Source organism: Anguilla rostrata, unplaced genomic scaffold, assembly GCF_018555375.3.
Source record: "Anguilla rostrata isolate EN2019 unplaced genomic scaffold, ASM1855537v3 scaf0240, whole genome shotgun sequence".
NCBI lineage: Eukaryota > Metazoa > Chordata > Actinopteri > Anguilliformes > Anguillidae > Anguilla > Anguilla rostrata.
Genome location: NW_026985788.1, coordinates 1 through 6769, shown reverse-complemented (window position 1 = coordinate 6769; position 6769 = coordinate 1). Strand labels below are relative to the sequence as shown.

At 44.1% G+C, this 6769-nt stretch overlaps 1 non-coding gene across 1 annotated transcript; it reads left to right on the top strand.

The window, feature by feature from the left end:
* Nucleotides 1-3044: 3044 nt before the first annotated feature.
* LOC135246381 (U1 spliceosomal RNA) lies at nt 3045-3206 on the top strand. The gene has a single exon (XR_010327650.1). It is a non-coding gene; the product is annotated as a U1 spliceosomal RNA (small nuclear RNA).
* Nucleotides 3207-6769: the final 3563 nt, after the last annotated feature.

Sequence of the window (6769 nt, the reverse complement as noted above, 5' to 3'; positions counted from 1 at the left end):
TTTACTTAGGTGCTTACATATATATATATTTTTTTTTTTTTTTGCGTTGTCACACTAGGGGGCGATCTCTCACACGATTTAAGCTGGAATACCGGAACTGTGCAAAGTAAAATAAAACATCAACATGTCTTAGATATCTAGTCACAGTTCAAAGCTATTGGCGTCAGCACGCTTCGGTTTCTGTCAAAAGCGTTTTTTGTTTTTCTTGTTTCAGAATGAGAGAGAAGGGGGGTATTTCAGAAAACAGGCTTACCGAGTCGACTCTGCTCTGTAACTGCGCGAGTCAATACCAGGAAGAACTGTATCCACTTCAGTCCATGTTCCTGATTCGCGAGGGCTGCCGGGTTTTCCTCGGTACACTTAGCCGGCTAACCCTGCGTCCTGATACGGGGCCCAGGAGTTCGCTTAACTGTGCATTTTTGCGTTCCCCATGCGTTCATTTGCGAATTACGTGTGTGCATACTCGATGAAAAAGAAGGAAGAAAAATTTTAAATGGCCTTCACCAGGGAATGCTGCGAAAGGGAAATTTCCCTTTTTACAATCGCTCTGTCGTGTGGATGTTCTAGAATGTGGGCACGAGAACAGGGGGAAAAATATAAAATTTTCCCCTGTCCCCTCGCAGTAGCACACTTTCAAAAGGGATCCATAACCAGAAGGTATATATTACAAAATGCAATTAAAAAAAAAAAATTATAATGATAAAATAATTATATATATATATTTTTTTATATATTCTTTTTTAATTTTTTTTAAAGTTGCATTTTTATGTAAATTTAAAAATATTAAGGGGGCCAGATTCGTCAAGGAAGTGAGATGGGGACAGTTCGTCGCCGTCATTGGCTTGGAGAGCTGCGCAGCTGGAACGGTGGGGTCCCCCGTAGGTGAAAGTCACGGCGGGGCGCGGGACAGTTCCGAGGGTGCACAACTCAAATACGGCGGGGGAGATCATGAACGAAGGTGGTCCCCGGGGCGGGCCCGGCCATTGAAACTTCGGTCTGCTGCCCCCGGGAAATTTCCCCAAATGGGGAAAATCTCGCCCGCAAATTTCGTTAGGGGGGGGAATGGTTGCGCCCACTGATGTGCGGTAAAAAAAGCAGATTACTCGATGGGGTGGGCCTTTTGCCCGGGAAAGCGGGCGAAAATGTAAAAAAAAAGGCAAAAAATCACGAAACAACTTGCTGCAGGTCAGCGCCAACGGCATATGGAAAGCCCTTTTTAAATGTAAGGGTTGCCCGCTTTTTTAATTGCAAGTAGGACTCTTTTTAACCAGGTGACCCCGACTCGTCGGGGTTTTCATGCTGCGGCCGGTGCGAAAAAAACGAGCGTTGACTTCCTGTCTAAAACAACACGGGGAAATTTTTCGCCCATCTTTTTCACTCCGTAGCATTTTTATTTTTTTCGGGGGGGGGCGGTATGCATTTGAAAGCCAAAAAGTATCGCAAAGTTTGCAAAAATAATTTGCTTTACATTTCCAATATTTATCAGGCAACGTTACCCAAAGCGACGTGAAATAGTGATTGCGAGGTCGTTGCAAAAACCCTACAGAACTCCCGTCGACAAAGTCAATTCTCATAAGAATCAGTTAACCGAGCATTAACAAGCCAGTTCAATCGTAAGAGAAGCCAATGTACAGGCGAAGCCTGCATCGCAGTCAGTCGGGCACAGCGGATTTAACTAGGAAAATCTAATTCAAAATATATGAAAATACCATTTTCACTACCCAAAAACGGAATACGACGTATAAATAGCTGATCTTTCGTATGTGCGACGATCGAAGGGCAAATGTGATGTCATTGGATATATTTAAAGTATTGTGAAAAGGGGGAAAGGCATTTTTCAGATGTCTTGACACCCTTTTACTCTCAGTTTCAATTGCAGTTTTTTAAATTTTGCATTCGATAGTAAATTTTTAATTTCCCCAAAATTCGAATGATTTTGTCGAAAACTGAAATGCATAAGGAGGGGGGAGCGAGGCTTTTGAATGTTAGGAGGTTTGCCATGAGGGGCCAGTTTTAAACGGCTTGGCGGGGGATTTCTTGCTTAGGGCCACACCACCCTGAACGCCGTCTGTTAAATCGGAAGCTAAGCAGGGTGGGCCTGGTTAGTACTTGGGGGGGAAAGACCGCCGGGAAATACCGGTGCAGTAGTTTTTAAATTAGGCCTTAATTTTAAAAATCTATAAAATTTTTTTTTTTGCGTTGTCACATGGGGGCGACCCACCATTTAACTGGATACCGGAAATGTGCAAAATAAATAAAAAATAACTGTCTAGAAACTAGTCACGTCAAGTGTTGGCGTCGCCCCGCTTCGGGTTCTGTCAAAAGGTTTTTGTTTTTTGTTTTAAATGAGAGAGAAGGGGGGTATTTAAGGGGAAAAAAGGCTACCCAGTCGACTTTTGCTCTTAACTGCGCCGAGTCATCCAGGAGAACGATCCACTTCAGTCAATGTTCTGATTGCGAGGGCTGCGGGTTTTCCCGGTACATTAGCCGGCTAACCCTGGGCCTGATACGGGCCCAGGAGTTCGCTTAAATGTGCATTTTTTCGTTCCCCGGGGTTCATTTGCGAATCGTGTGTGCATACTCGATGGGAAAAAAAAGGAAGAACTAATTTATGGCCTTCACGGGAATGCCGCCGTAGGGGGAATCGTTTTCCACTCGCTCTGTCCTGTGTGGAGTTTGGAAGTGTAGGTACGCAGGCAAAAGGGAAATATATATATCCCTTTTGCCCGCAAGTAGCCTACAATTCTCGAAGCATCCCTAAACGAAAGAGCGTATACTTTACATAAAAATGCAAATTTAAAAAAAAAAAAAAAATTTTATATTTTATAATTTTATATAATATATATAATTTATATTATTATTTTTTTATTTTTTTTAAAGTGCATTTATTAAAAGTAAAAATTAAGGAGAGCCAGTTCTGTCAAGGTAGGGATCGGCAGTTCGTCGCCCTCTTGGCGCCTTGGAGGCTGCGCAGCTGGAAAAGGTGTGAACCAAAATGTGGAAAAATCCGGCGTGGCGCAGGGAAGATTCCGGAGGTGAAAATCATACTTACCTGGCGGGGAGATACAATGATCACAAGTGGTACCCAGGGCGAGGCTCGGCCATTGCACTTCGTCATTGTGACCCCTGCGAATTCCCCAATGTTTCGCGGAACTCGACCGCCTAAGTTCTGTTAGTGGGGACCTGCGTTCGCCCGCTCGCCCGGTGTTGCTGTGAAAAAGCAGAATGTACTCGATGGCGCCGTGGCGCCTATAGACCGTGAACGGGCGATAAATGTAAGAAAAGTGCGTAAATTCCACAAAAACAACTTTGCTGCAGGTCAGTCGCATTGCAACGGCATATGGCAAGACTTTTTAAAATGTTGGGTGCCCGACATTTTTAATTGCAGTGAGTGTAACTCATTGACCCAGGGGGGCGCGACTTCGTCAGGGTTTTCACTGCTGCGACGGTTGCGAGAGAAAAGAGATGTTGACCTTCCTGTCTAAACAAACACGGCGATGTTTGCCCCATCTATTCACTCGTAGCATTTTTCTTAATTTGTCAGGGGGGCGGCTACTGCCATTGTTAAAGCCATAAGTGATCGCAACACGGTTGCAAAAATTACATTTGGCATAATTTTCCCAATATTTTATCAGGAAGCCGTTCTTAGCACAAGCGGAGGCAATAAGTGATTGACGAAGGGCGTGTGTTCGAACTACAAGAACGTACGTCGACAAAAGTTCAATTCTCATAACAGAATACTACCCGAGCCATTAACATAGCAGTTCAATCCGTAAGCAGAAGCCAATGTACATTGCGAAGCTGGCCATCGCAAGTCACGTCAGGGCACAGCGGAATTTAACTAGAATAATTAATTCAGATATATGAAAATACATTTTACTATAGCAAACGGATTACCGGACGTCTAAATAGTGATCATTCGTGATGTGCGACGTTCGAATGGCCATATTGTGATGTCATATGGATATCTTTAAAGTATTGTGACAAGTGAAAGCATCTTTCAGATGTCGTGATTCGATCATTCTACTTACTCGTCAGTTTTCAAATTGCAGTTATCTTGAATGGTCATATGACTAGTACATTGTAATTCGCCCACATTCGAATGGTTTGTGATAACCTGAATGCAATTACGGATTGTGGCCAGCGAGGCTATTGAATGTAGAGCGGCTTGCCATGACGGACAGTATTTAAACGCTCTTTGGCTGCGACTTTCTTCGCTTACGGCAAACACCTGAAAACGCACGATCTGCTAGATCTCGGAATGCTAAGCAGGGTGGGCCTGGTTAGTCTGGATGGGAGACGCGGGAATACCAGGCTGCAGTAGGTTTTACTTAGGTGCCTTACATATACATATATATATATTTTTTTTTTTTTGCGTTGTCACAACTCAGGGGGCGATCTTCACACGAGTAAGCTGGAATTACAGGAACTGTGCAAAGATAAAATAAAAACATTCAACATGTCATAGAATCTAGTCACAGTTAAAAGCTATTGGCGTCAGCACGCTTTCGGTTGCTGTCAAAAGAGTTTTTTGTTGTTCTTGTTCAGAAGAGAGAGGAAGGGGGGTATTTCAGAAAACAGCGTACCGAGTCGACTCTGCCGTAACTGCGCCCGACGTCAATACCAGGAAGAACTGTATCCAATTCAGTCCATGTTCCTGATTCGCGAGGGGCTGGGGTTTTCTCGGTAGGTACACTTAGGCGGCTAACCCTGCGTCCTGAACGGGCCCAGGGTTCGCTTAACTGTGCATCTTTTGCGTCCCATGCGTTCATTTGCGATTGGTGGCATACTCGATGAAAAAGAAGGAAAACTAATGTAATGGCCTCTCACCAGGGAATGCTGCTGTAGGGGTATTCGTTACCAATCGCTCTGTCCTGTGTGGATGCTGTCGAGACTGTGTAGGCTACTGCGAGGCACAGAGGGAACTATATATATCCCTCTGTGCTCGCAGTAGCCTTACACATGTTCAGAAGCATCCATACACGACAGAAGCGTTATAATGTACATAAAAATGCAACTTAAAAAAAAAAAAAAAAAAAAAACATATATATATCAATATATATAAATATATTTACTATATATCTTTTTTTAATTTATTTTTTAAAGTTGCCATTTTATGTAAAAGTATAAATTTTAAGGAGAGCCAGCTTCTGTCACAAGGTAGTGAGATCGGACAGTTCGCTTCGCCGTCATTGTGCGCACCTTGGAAGCGTGCGCAGCGGAACGGTGTGCTTACCCACGTATGTGAAAGTCACGGCGTGGCGCAGAGACAGATTACGAGAGTGCACACTCATACTTACATTGGCGGGGGAAACATGATCAAGAAGGCTGGTTCACCAGGGCGAGGCTCGGCCCATCATTGCACTTCGGTCATGTGACCCTGCAATTCCCCAAATGTGGGAATCTTCGACCGCATACCTAATTCATGTTAGGGGGGGATCTGCGTTCCGCTCCCACTGATTTCTTGTGAAAACGCAGAATGTACTCGATAGGCGCCGTGGACCTATAGCCGTGACAGGCGGGACGTACGCGTAAAGTAGAAAAGTGCGTAAAACCAAGAAACCACTTTGCTGCCAGGTCTTAGTCGCATTGCAAACGGATATGGCAAGGCCTTTTAAAATGTAATGGGTGGCCCGCATTTTTTAAATTGCAAGTGAGCTGTAACTCATTTAACCAGGGTGGACGCGACTTCGCAGGGCGTTTCAATGCTGCGGCCGGTGCGAGGAAACGAGCTGTTGACTCCTGTCTAAAACAACACGCGATGTTTCGCCATATCTTTCCACTCCGTAGCAGTTTCTTACTTTTTTCGAGGGGGCGGCTACTGCCAATTTGTAAACGCCAGAAGGACGCACAAGTTGCAAAACAACATTTGCATACATTTTTCCCAAATGTTATCAGGCAAGCCGTTTTACCCAAAGAGACGTGCAAAGTGATTTTTTTTTTTCTTCGCGAAGGTCGTTGCAAAACTACAGAAGTACGTCCGACAAAGTTCATTCTCATAAAGATCAGCTACCCCGAGCCATTAACATAGCCAGTTCAATCAGTAACACAAGAAGCCACAGGACATTGCGAAGCCCTGGCATCGCAGTCAGGTCAGGCACAGGGATTAACTAGGAATAATTCTAAAGATTATTGGAAAATACCATTTTCACTAGCCAAAACGGAAATTCCGACGTAATAAGATAGTGATATTCGGTAGTGCGACGATTCGAATGGCAATACTTGGATGTATTATGGCTATCTTTAAAGTTTGTGACAAGTGAAAGGCATGTTTTCAGAGGGTCTTGATTCATCCTTCTTATGTCAGTTTCAAATTGCGTTATCTGGAATTGTCATTGACTGAAACATTGAATTTGCCCAATTCGAATGAGTTTGTCGATAAGGGAAATGAAAATTTAAGGATTGTGGAGCGGGGCATAATGTTTAGGAGGGTTTGCCATGAGGGCCCAGATTTAACGCGCTTGGCTGCGACTTTCTTCGCTTACGGCCCCCCCTGAAACGCCCGATCTCGATCTCGGAAGCATAAGAGCGGGCGGGCCTGGTTTTTTCTTGGAGGGGAGCCGCCTGGGAATACAGGTTGCAGTAAGTTTAACTTAGGTGCTTCATTATATATATATTTTTTTTTTTTGCGTTGTCACCCTGGGGCGGCGATCTCTCACACGATTTAAGGGAATCCCGGGAAACTTGCAAAGTAAAATAAAACATCACATGTTTAGTATTAGCCATAGTTCAAGCTTTTGGGCAGCACGCTTGGTTGCTGTCAAAAAGC